Here is a 12,037-nt window from a genome sequence, read left to right as displayed (position 1 = left end):
ATAAAATTCAAAGGAAAGCAGTTTCATAATAGGAGAGATATATTAGATCTGTGGAGATTGTTCGAGGAAGTGCCTCCACTCAAAAAGAAAGACATAGCGCCCGACCAGCCCACCACCACTACCACTCCCTTAGTGGCACATGAGAATAAGGGTGAGGGTAAGGGGAGAGAAGGGTCAATAGAGCTAACACGACTGTACCACCTCCTAAACAAACCTGTGCCAGCAGAAGGGTATAGCGATCCCAAGTATGTGCCCACCACTGCTCCTACAGCTGCCCCGCGACCAACTGCACCACCACCGTATGAGTGTCCCAGATAGAGTGGACAGGTAAGCACCCCCACAGTAGACATTGAAACTAACAGAGGATTTAGACTCTTGACTCACAATGGCCAGAGACGAGTTATCTAGGATAAGAAATATATGTGAACAAAGTGGAACGAGTGTTGCCAGGACAGCACAAACGCCTAGGGCGCAAACGCTTGATAGGTCCTCTGAGGAAGGGTGGAAGAAGGGGGAAATACTGTTTAGAATTCAGGAAGAACCAACTCGAATAATAGAACTGGGACCACATGAACTCGAAGAAAACACAGGCGAGGAGGGGATGGCCACTGGGGGGATGGAGGAACTATGGTGTGACATTGAGGATGAAGAGCAGGAAAATGGAAGGCTGGGGGCAGCAGCAGGAGATAGGACAGGAAGATCGGACGAGACACCCCTGGGAAGAGCCATGGAAGAAGAATGGACGGGAAGGTTACAGAATAGAATGGGAAAAACGGCCACATTGGGAAGGAAAGGATTGAAGGTGAGTACAGGAAAAGTAACCAAGAGCAAATTACAACTCCCATTGATACATAGGGGAGGTGGGAGGCCAAATTACATACCCTGGGCACAGATGGACAAAGCAAATTTATCAAAGTCCCTGCCCCCGCTATCAGGAGGGGCAAGTAAGTGGATATATGCATTTGAGAAGCATACCGCGGGAGTGCCATTGGCGGTAGGTGATGTTAAGAGGTTGCTGGTATTGGCAGTAGGTGACCAAGCAGATAGAGTATGGGCAAAGGCTGGTGTCCCGGGAGTTACCTTGGATTGTGATTGCCATGATGGAGCTTCTTTTAATACAGCACGTGCAAGAGTATGGGATGCATTGAGAGAAACATTTCCAGACACACCAGATTTGCAGTCAGTGATGCAGTGCACCATGAATGATGGGGAGGATGCTATGGATTTCATTTTTTGAGTGCAGGAGATGTGGAGAGCCAAGACGGCTACGCCTGGGACCAATCAACGTCCCTATTTTACTTTATAATAAAAAGAGGGCTCCCAAAAGAAGTGCAGAAAGCACTCGACAAAATAGCAGGGATTGAAGCGAAGGGTTGGCCAGAAATTCAAAGCATAATAGTGCACCACTGCAAAAGAGACAAGGCAAAGTTAGTACAAACGAAACTGGTGAAGGTCCTTGCAGCCGTAGCAGCACTCCCCTAAAATAGGGAGGCGGAGGAGGGGGGACTGGTAGCGATACAAGGGAGGATGGCAGCGAATTGGGCAGGCAGTGGGCAAACACAGTGGAATGGACAGGAGCAGTACGGAGGACCGCAGTGTCAAGTGTGGGCCCCCCGCAGAGGCCGAGGTGGGTACAGGGGACGCAGAGGGGGCGGTCAAGGGTACGGGGGAATTGGCAGATATGGAGGGCAAGGACCTAGAGGGGGACAAGGGAACTGTTGGAATTGTGGTAGATGGGGACACTTCTCACGAGAATGCAGAATCAGGCCAAATAACATGTACCAAGACGATCAACCTTATGGTCATCCACACCCGGGAAGCCCATATGGATTACCCATGGGAGGGACACAAGGGCAACAAGAGCAAAGGTATCTAGAACAACAAAGGGAACAACCCCATAACGTACAACAGCACCCGCAGAGCCGCGACCATATGCCATACACACAGGGCAACCCTTTCGCTACAACAGCTAACGGTGCGCCTGCGCCGTACAGTGGAGTGACAATGGTATCAGGTAAGGTCTTCAGCCAAGGGAGGAACACGAGACACCCAGCATAGGACAGCCCACAGATAGCACTTGCGTGTCCTGTACTATCTTCGACCTACAATGCAGCAGAGGAACCATTGATTGGGGCACAGATAGGGAATAAACTGTTCATATTTATGTTGGATTCAGGAGCTGAAAAATCATGTTTGCGTGAAGGCCAGTTTCCGCTATCTAATCGTAAATTGGAGACGTAGGGGTTCTCTGGGATTGTTGTCGAAGTTCCTTACACAGAAGATTTAGATGTCACCGTGGGGGGAAAGACGGAAAGAGCACCCCAATTGTACTACGAACAGTCCCTGATTAATTTACTGGGAAGGGACCTTCACAGTAAGCTTAACATGACTATCTCCTTCACGGAGAGAGGGATAGTTTGTTCAACTCCAGGGATCTGCCCCATGCGCGTAATGCTGGTGGTGCACGCACGAGCAACAGCACCGGAAGTGCACTGCATACCGGTGGAGCCTGATGTGTTCATTCAAGGGCTAAAAACATTGGCACGGGAGGCCCCAGAATTGAAAAATCTAGAATGGAGAGTACCCGCGGAGTTCATCTTCCGACCCATAGCGCGCCCAGAGATTGTGCCCGGGACAGTGATGTCATTAGATCTGCATGCAGTTCAGATCACAGGCAAAAGAATAGCGGTCATTGCAATGGACATACACGGCTGTGAATGGCGCACAGTATTGTGCATCAATGCCGACATTGCATTGTGAGATCTATCAGATGAAGACCTTTTTTCAGATTCAGAAAGTGATGGTGAGATAATAATAGAAATAGCAATACCTTTTGATATCATGATATAGGAAAGACAAGTGCCTGTACAACTAATGGCAGTGGTAGGAACCCCTCCTTCCTTTTTTGATGATGATATGAAATCAGTGCCCAGTAACCTGTGGACCAAAGGCCCTCACGATGTGGGACTATTGCATGGGGTCACACCAGTTAAGATAAAACTCAAACCCGGAGTTATATTACCCAGAATCAAACAGTACCCCCTGTCCCAAGAAACGGAAGAAGGGATATGTCTATGTCTATGTTCATAAATTGGTTTTAATAATGATGTAATAGCTCTTTATTTGTTTGTTTTTTATCTAATTTTATGTGTTATCTAAGAATAGGGGACTTATGAGTTTATGTTTCCCTCCTCTTTTAGAATGTAATCTTTATCTCCTGATGAAGACATTACTTAAATAATGTAAACACGTCGAAACCGGTAGAGAAAATTGTGATGAGGTCGCCTTTGGAGACTTCTGGGACCCATCTCAACTGTTGACCACTTGTATAATCTGTTGTGGCCATGCATATTGATTGCACACTTTTTCTATGAAAGTGATGAATTGTATGTTATGACTTTTTACAAGTTTTTATCTTATACCCATTGGTGCTTGGTATGAGTGGATTGATGCATGATGGATGAATGTTTGAATGATTGAATAGTATGAATATTATTTAATTTATGTGATCTTAATTTTCCTGCTATGTAAACTATTGCCTAAAGTGCAGATTAAATCATGATTAAACTCATATATTAGAAAATGTATCAGGTTTAATAAAATCCTTCAATACTGTATCTTCAAATTGTATCCTCTGGACTTTCTTTCCGAGATCAATTGTTATATTAATACCCTAATCTAGAGTCTGGGGTCCCCTCCTGTCTCTTTCAGAAAAATATATTTCGTAGATTGGACCCTTTCAGAACTACTCCTCTTTTCTCAAGGTGCACGGTTTCTTTAACACTTTACATGGTTGTTAATTTAATGAACAGTTTCAAACGGATTTTTTCGAGAACATGTTTCCGCTCCTTTCAGACCCACGCAACCACTTTTCTACAAATATACAGTTCACAATCACTGGTTCCTTCACAGCGCTCGTGGTCAGTTTCACACCAGGTTTCCTGATCTCTGAAACTCATCAGCTTCCTTTGAAGGCTCCCCGCATATCGTGCTGGCATCGCTTCAACTTGGCTGCCTCCCGGGTTCCCGCCTCTGCCCCTTAGGCACTCCTGTGCTCTCACAGAGCCACGGGGAACAAGCACTCTGCTTCTTTGTTTGGCGTCCAGCCCGTGAGTATGCCACCTTCTCTTGCCTTGCAGTTGCACCAGAGAACTCCTTTTCTCATGCCATCCCAGTTCGGACCGCTAGCTTCTGCAGTCTCTGGTATTCTGATCCTTCTTACACAGCAGCTCTGCATCCAATGGCTCCCAGCAGTGTCTTGCCTTTCTCTTACTCTCCATGCTCTTTTGCTTTCTCACCTTTTATACACCTGTTGTTTGTAAATGAGCTGCAGAAGAATTCTCTTTTTCAATTGCCTGACTATAGTTAGGCCTGTAACTGAGACATGCCTGGCCTTGGTAGTGGTATTCCTCTGAGGCTAGCTTCCTCGTCTCAGTAGCAGAGTGATGTAGTTACATGTTGGGGTGCATGACTCCTAGTCGTCTCTTCCTCGTCCCAGTACTGGAATGGCATGACTGAGACAAAATAAGGGAAGCTGGTTTACAATAACCCATAAAGGTTGGAGAAGATTTGGGTAGGTTTTTAGGAAAAGGGGGAAACCATGTCTCACCCAGGGGCCCCCCACTCGCAGTTCCCAAGGACCCTCCACACCGGTGATCCTCCCTTGCTTATCCTCCTCCAGGTTCAGGATCCAAAAACAAGGACCTTTCCCTGGCCACCTGCGCAGAGGACCCAAGGGGGACAGGAGTGAGAATACCCTCAGTTTTCTCACACCGGCAGCTTCTGAACCTCGGAAGCCAAAGTGAGTATCTTCATTTACAGTAGCATAGCTTTGCACAAGAAATTCTGAAAACCCAACCTGGCTACTGACAAGACCGACATGTCCGATGATATGGCCCCTCCATTCCTGCAGAAGCAAAGAGACCCACTGCCCCCACCAGAGAAGAATGAGGGCGAGCCAGTCTGTCATTGTTTTTGCATGAGGAAATTCTGAAAACCCAACCTGGCTACTGACAAGACCGACATGTCCGATGATATGGCCCCTCCATTCCTGCAGAAGCAAAGAGACCCACTGCCCCCACCAGAGAAGAATGAGGGCGAGCCAGTCTGTCATTGTTTTTGCATGAGGAGGATGAGGACCCATCGAAAAAAAAGTCACAGGGTGGTGTAGTCCGTTACAACTTTTTCCTGTGCAGAGACGGAGGTGGGTAGGGAGGTAGGTAGGCATGGTAAGTCTTGAAGTCCCTGAAGAAGTTTGACTGAGAGTCAGAGGGTCAATGGGAAGAGGAAAAGGTATTTTGGGCCGTTTGGCCAGGAATGAGGGATTTTGCTGTTTGGATGCTGAGTTTTTTCTTTAGCATCCCCACAACCATGGTTGAGTTAAACAGATACACACTCTCAAAGATTTTATCCTTAGATAGGGCATTAGAATACAATTTGGTGGCACCCATGTAGTAGGCCTGATGCCTATAGACATGCCATAGCAGCTATGGGGTGAACTACTGCCTGTAATAGATAATTGGTGACTTGTTTTGCCTCAACCAGACTCCAGGTGAAGACTTCCTGTTTGTCTGAAGGAAGCAGGCCTCTGTGAGGGAGGCAGTGCAAATGGCCCAACGGAGCTGCAAGGTCACGTTTTTAGTAGACTTTGAAACCAATAGAATCCAGGAGTGTGTCCACTTTTCTCCAAACTGAAGAGGGCGAAGTACCAGCCATAGACTTTGAATGGAGAGTAGCCACAGCAACCATGGAGAAAAGAGGCTGAAGGTGAAAGACAAGGCAAGAGGTGTCAGATGGCACAGGGTGGTAATGCATATCTTCCCTCCTGTAATGACTGACACAGGATTGTGAATTTACTAGATCTTCAAGGACTCATCCATGGCGTCCTCTTACATCAGGACCCCTGACTTCTCCAAACCAAGTGAGGACTAGGCCACAGCTATCACCCCAATCTCTGTCAGAATGGTTTCAGTCATTGAATATCAGGAAACTCCAGAAGGCCAGCAACTCTTTCATGGAAGGACCTTGCTGAAGATGAATGTTCTTCTTCCGTATCGTCATTGGGATCCCCTTAAACCATATCGGCCAGCTGTGAATCGATTGAAGCGGAAGGAGTTGACAGAGGAAGCTCATTTGTTTGCGCTGGTGCAGTGGGCTTCTGATCTTGAGAAACTGGAGGAGAAACCGCTGGAGAAATAAGGCCTCCCAATGCATCACTGTGCAGACAGGAGCAAGGCCTAAGAAGGCGATCAAAGAAGCTAAAGGGACAGCTGTTTTGTAGTAGCACTTCATCGCCAGGTTCTGCATCAGTCCCTGAAATTTTGTGGAAAACCCTATAACCCTTGGAAGGTTGCTCCAGAGGAGGTGAAAGGCTCCAAAAGCTATAACCCTAGGAAGGGTGCTCCAGAGGAGGAGAAAGGCTCCAAAAAGCCTGAGAGACTGTGACTAAATAAGTACCCCAACCTCCCAACAGCCAAGGGTCAGAAAAAACAAGTGTGATGATGAGTGAGGTAAGATTCAGCAGGTGTGGAAATTACATTCTCATTGGAGTTGACTGTTGCATCTTCAGGGCAGAGGGGTCTAATCCCTGATGGGTTGTGAAAATTGTTTCCCTTGGTGATGCCTACTCCTGCACAAACAAAAGACCCGAGAGTCTGTGAGCTTCCAAGGCCACAGTAGTCGCACTGGCCACCATCTTGTGACTTTTGGCACTATCTGCTATCTTGCCAGGCAGTAAATGAGGATCCTCCGAACGAGCAGCTATACATTTTATATGGCTCGACCCCTTTGGATGAGCTTGTCGAATTAGCCACTTTATTCTTAGCCCTTTTTTTGAGGGATCCATAAGTGTGAGTCGGGGAACGAAGGGTATCTGTCCAGATTTAGCTCCTAAACTGTGACTTTCAGGTGCCTCTCCGGTTTTAGCCCCTGCATGGGGTACCTCTGAGCAGCCTCTGGATGCAGGGTCATGGAGACACCTTCTGTTCACAGGAGTACTACTGGGAAGGGGTCCCCCAAAGATGTTAAGGAAGATGCTTGGTGAACAATTATTCTCACTGATGCATCCAACTAGTGAGAGAACAAATGCAAAACAGGTTACAGCAACACTCTCCGCCAATGCATCTGGCTTAGGCCCTTGAGACAGAGCAAGTAAGTATGCGCAGGCCAAGAAAATGGCTTTACCCGGTGAGGGACCGAAGCACAGTCAGGCGACTTGCGAGATGAAAAAGAATGGGAAAAAAATATCCAAATGTGAGGGGGAAAAAGAGCCAGTAGGAGCACCTCTTCTGAGGGCTCCATCCTGTCTATTGCAGAGAAAAGGACTTGCTAGTTGAAACTTGGGTGGCGCCTGAAGCCGCGTCGCTGTGCATGTGTGAGCCTGCAACTATGTTCTCAAACGGAGGGATTTTTCAACATGCTGAAAAATGGCTCCGTCCGTCGAAGCTCACGGAAACTCATTTAAGTATGGTGGCAACGTGGTGGGACATCAGAGTAATGACCCCAGGCTAGCACTTCTATCTTATCAGCCAGTTCCAGCGGTAATATATGGAAGACCACCATTATAAGGACCAATTACAATGGAGGGATATTCCTTACAAAACCAAGGTCAAAGCATTGCCCACTGTACATGCCCCAGGAGTGCATCAAAGTCCTCCCTACAGAAAGCAACAGTAAACACCTTCAATTGCCGGCTAGACACACCTGGTGCCCTTCTCAATGGGCTCCCATTAAACCTTGAAAAAAAGAATCCCACATTTTGAAATCTGATCTCAACCCAGCCCTCAGTCTGACCGGTAGGTGCTTCACTTTGACACCAGAGGTATGTATGCCCGGCACATACATGCCCTGTGGAGATGGTCCTTGCATCAGTGAGATGCAATTGCCCTAGATGTGTCTGACTCTCCCCAACGGTTGTCTTCTCTTTTGATTTCATAGACCTAATAGCCACTGCAATTCCAGTACATTTTGTTCTGACAGACTGCACTGGCCCTTTACCGTGTTTACATCAATTCCCAGAAATGAGACAACAGAAGTGGAACCCGTTTGCTCTTCGTACAGAGGAAACCTTAACTCTTGAGTTAACCTTTGAAATGCTTCATGGTGATCTCACTGCGGTCTGTTCCTGCCCTGAGCACAAAAAGCAAATCATCATGTAGTGTGTGACTCTGCACCCGCGACCCCCTTTCTGAATGGACTAGTATCCACTCCAAAAAGGTCATGAATTTCTCAAACAGAGAAAAAGATATTGCACACCCTATTGACATGCAATTGCCCAAATAGTATTTTTCCCTTGGAAGCTGAAATAAAACAGATGAAAACTTTCCAAATGCACTTGCAACAATCTGAAGGCTGACTCAATGTTTGCTTTTGCCAGAAAAGGCCCTGAATCAACATTCTATACCGACTAAACAATCAATTGCGTCATCAAATGATGAGTACGAGAGTGAGAGAGTTCTTCATCGAGCCAGTTGTTCACTGAATCACATTTCTCATAGGAACAATTATGTATGAGACTGAGCATATCTGTCTCTTGGGTACCACACTCGAGCAAGGAGGACACAATAAAATCATGGATGGGTCCTGGAAAGGACCATTGCCTATTCCAAGAAATAGATCCTGCTATATCATAGGTCTAACAATCTCAGGCATGTTCGGACAGATTCAAGGTTTCCGATCTGCCTAGATGTTTCTGACATATGTCAACTGGCACAGTCTTCCATTACGTACTTCATATTCCAAGTGGGGAGCAACAGGCTGGTGTTGGCAAGGTGGATGGGGGAGGAGTAGCGGGGGCAGGTTTCTTCAACAAAAAAAGAACATTCAGTCCTTCTTGACTGGCAGGATACTACCACCTGTTCATTCAGAATTTTTCAGACATGGCCACTTCTTAAAAAAGTGGCATCCCAACCTTGTACAGTGGGTCCATGCAGCGCAAAAGGCCTTTGAAAGCCTAATGATTGCCCTCTGTAAATGTCCTGTGTTGCTCAGACTAGATTTCAAGAAAACCTTTATGCTTTCTCCTCAGTAGGCCCGGGAGCAGTATTGTCACAATTACAGGACAGGGAAGAGAAGCCAATATTGCACATCAGCAGGAATCTCTTCCCTAGAGAGAAAAACAACAACTCTGTGGTAGAATTGGATTGTCTGGGTTATCCATAGTCTGAGAAATTAGACCATGGCCCCTTTGAGTGGATGGCCAGGAACAAGGACACCGACCTTTGCATCCTTAGATGGTTCTTGGCCCTCCAGCCATATTCCTTAACACCAGGTTGGAATCAAACAAGCCAGCACAGATTTTCTTTCTCAGTACCCCTAGTTAGCTAGTTGGCCTGGAGAGGTAGAGGACTTGGGAGAAAGGGTGGAGTGGGGCTTCTCACAGACAACCCTGCCCAAGAAGTTGGATGTGGGAGCTTGGAATCCCTCAGTCCCTACCCCTTCTTTTTGTGCTTGCATGCAAGAAAAGGTACCACATCTGTCTTGCCCCATACCATAACTGTACGATGCTTGCTAGTCTGTTTCTATTTCCTGCTAGAAAACTGCAGTTCCCAGAAGACCAGGAGGGGGAACAATATGCAACTGGCCCAACTAGGAGACAAAACAGCAAGAGCGAGCCTGGTGGCAGAACGACATTCAGCAACCAGGCAACTTCAGTCGCATACGTGACCAGACTTCCAACAATGATCCCACCCAACAACAGACTGCAACGTGCTCAACAAAATGGACAATAGTGTTACCTGTTATGGGGGTGCAAAGCGGTTCTGTTGTAAATCCGGTATCCTGTACAGGCTGGTGAGCCCTCACATGAACTAGGACATTGAAGCTGGTTGTTGCTAACGCAGGCCACCCTTGCTGAGAGCCGACAGACCTGTGTATCAGAAAGGGACAGGGCTTAAGATCCCATTTAGGTTTTCACTCATCTGTAACATCCCCCAGGTGGAAATGTAAGCCTGTGGTTGTTCTGGGAAACCAGGTGAAGGACGTAACCAATGGAGATGGAAGGGGGAGGATAGAAAGGAGAATAGGAAGTAGGAAGGTATAGGATATTCGGGTGAGGTCAAGGAAGCAGAAGGAGGTCCAAGAGACCAAGCGTAGGAAGGACGGTGGAGAGGAGCATGTAGGAGAATTACTGAAGGAGTGTGCAAGGAGAGGTATTGGTTGGTGAGACTGTGCACAAAAAGTGTGAGAGTGAGACTGGTAGAGTAGGGAGGTGATGGTACGGTGATTGGAAGAGTGAACAGGGGTCACTGGGGGAGAGGGTTTGGGTGGAGAATGTTGTGGAGAAGGGAGCATTGGTAGATTGGAGAGGGGCCTAGCAGTGTGGAGAGGGTACTATTAATTGTTGGCAGAGGATCGTAGTAGTATTGTTCAGAGATAGATGCTACTAGTAGTGTGGGTAAAAAGAGTAGTAGTGGTGTGGATGTGAAAATATATTTAGTTTAGTATCCTATAAGGAATGCATATTGGCCTAAGCACACTCGCATCACGCTACAGACCTACTGCAACAATAATGGTGCCCACGTTGCCATTTTGTTTTATTCGCCATCTTGGATGCATTGTTCAGTTCAGTTCCTTGCCCATTTTGCCTTTCTCACTCTGAACGCAGTAGAAGACCGCGGCATGAACTTTGTTATTTACGAGACAGGAATGCACATTCTGCTGAGCATGTTGTTTGTCTTACACTGTAGAACCTTGAAGTCCTTGCAGAAGCATAGCTAATCTATAAGTTAGGTGCCCGCCTGTCTCGACCATGTTTCTCCATTGAACCATTAATTGTAATAATGTGCAGCTGCAAGGTGCTCCTCTGGAGAAAATCCTGTTTTTGAAGCTTTAGAGCAGACTGACCTCAGGTTTCAGAGCAACATAGATAAACTGTACAGCAAATGTTACCTTGTACCAGGGAACACGATATGCCCCCACTCACAGCTTTGCCCTGCTCCCAGACAGTAAATTGTCAATAGGAGGACAGGGAAGAATGCACAAACATTGTCTCAGTAATATCACCTACGTGGAAAGATCATGAACCCTATGGACCCTATCACATGAGGGGGCTGGACAAGTGTATCGTATGTTATTCCTGAATGTATATATATATATATGACTCTCTGGCTGATCAGGGCTCTCTCCCGCCACAGTGTCTGTACGCATGCATCTTGGGGCGCTGAGACCCCAGTCGGGACTGTAATAAATACTGTTCTTTCACTTTGTGACTGGCTATTTCCATTTCTTTGTAGTAAGCCTCATTGATTGGTCTTTCAGATGGTGCCCAAACAGGAACCCTCCTGTTGATGTCCCAATCGTGTTGGACGGAGACAAGGCTGTCGGATCGAGATCAGTGAGTAAAAGAGGCCTCTGCACAAGAGATGTGTTTCCTCGCAGACTGCTACGCCTGATCTCCGGCCGATCGCTTTGCCTAGAGGACATTGTGGCGAGGGTTCCGGAATCGAGGCTTGTTCTGCCCGTTTGGAGGAATTGCCAGCCACAACGATTGTTCGTTGGACTTGATTGGAAATCAGGTGAGCATGTTTCAGGAAGGAAACAGCCTGGTCATTTGATTTGTAGTAGTATTTACGCGTAAATATTTTGGCCAGGTAAGACTGAGATTTTAGTATGTCTGGTAAATTGTCATCCTGTTTTTCAATGTTTTGTTGCCAGGGAAGACAATCTAATCATTTGAAACATAGTCAACCCGCACCACCCGAGGGGTCAGCTGTCCATGACATGTATGTATTTCATGGCCTAGGCGCAATTGTATTCAATGATATTTGGCATCGACAAACCAGACATGCTCCAGACCTTCAGTGGCCAGTGCTAGGAAGTTTTGAGTTAGCGAGAATATAATATTTGGAATCTGTATTATTGTGCAAGAAAGCTAGACCAGCTGCATTCGACGCTGTTAGAGTTTGGAAGAAGTAAGCGAATAAGCGACTCAAAAGTAGACATATGACAAATGCCGAGAAGGGTTTAGTACATGATCAACACAAACAGAGCGAGGCCATTAGGAGCATGGATAGGGCCTTTCAATTAGATGTGCAGAAAA

The sequence above is a fragment of the Ambystoma mexicanum genome, chromosome 7p (assembly GCF_040938575.1).
Source record: "Ambystoma mexicanum isolate Mex_15411 chromosome 7p, UKY_AmexF1_1, whole genome shotgun sequence".
NCBI lineage: Eukaryota > Metazoa > Chordata > Amphibia > Caudata > Ambystomatidae > Ambystoma > Ambystoma mexicanum.
The sequence above is the reverse complement of the archived record's forward strand: the minus strand, read 5'-3'. Positions refer to the sequence as shown.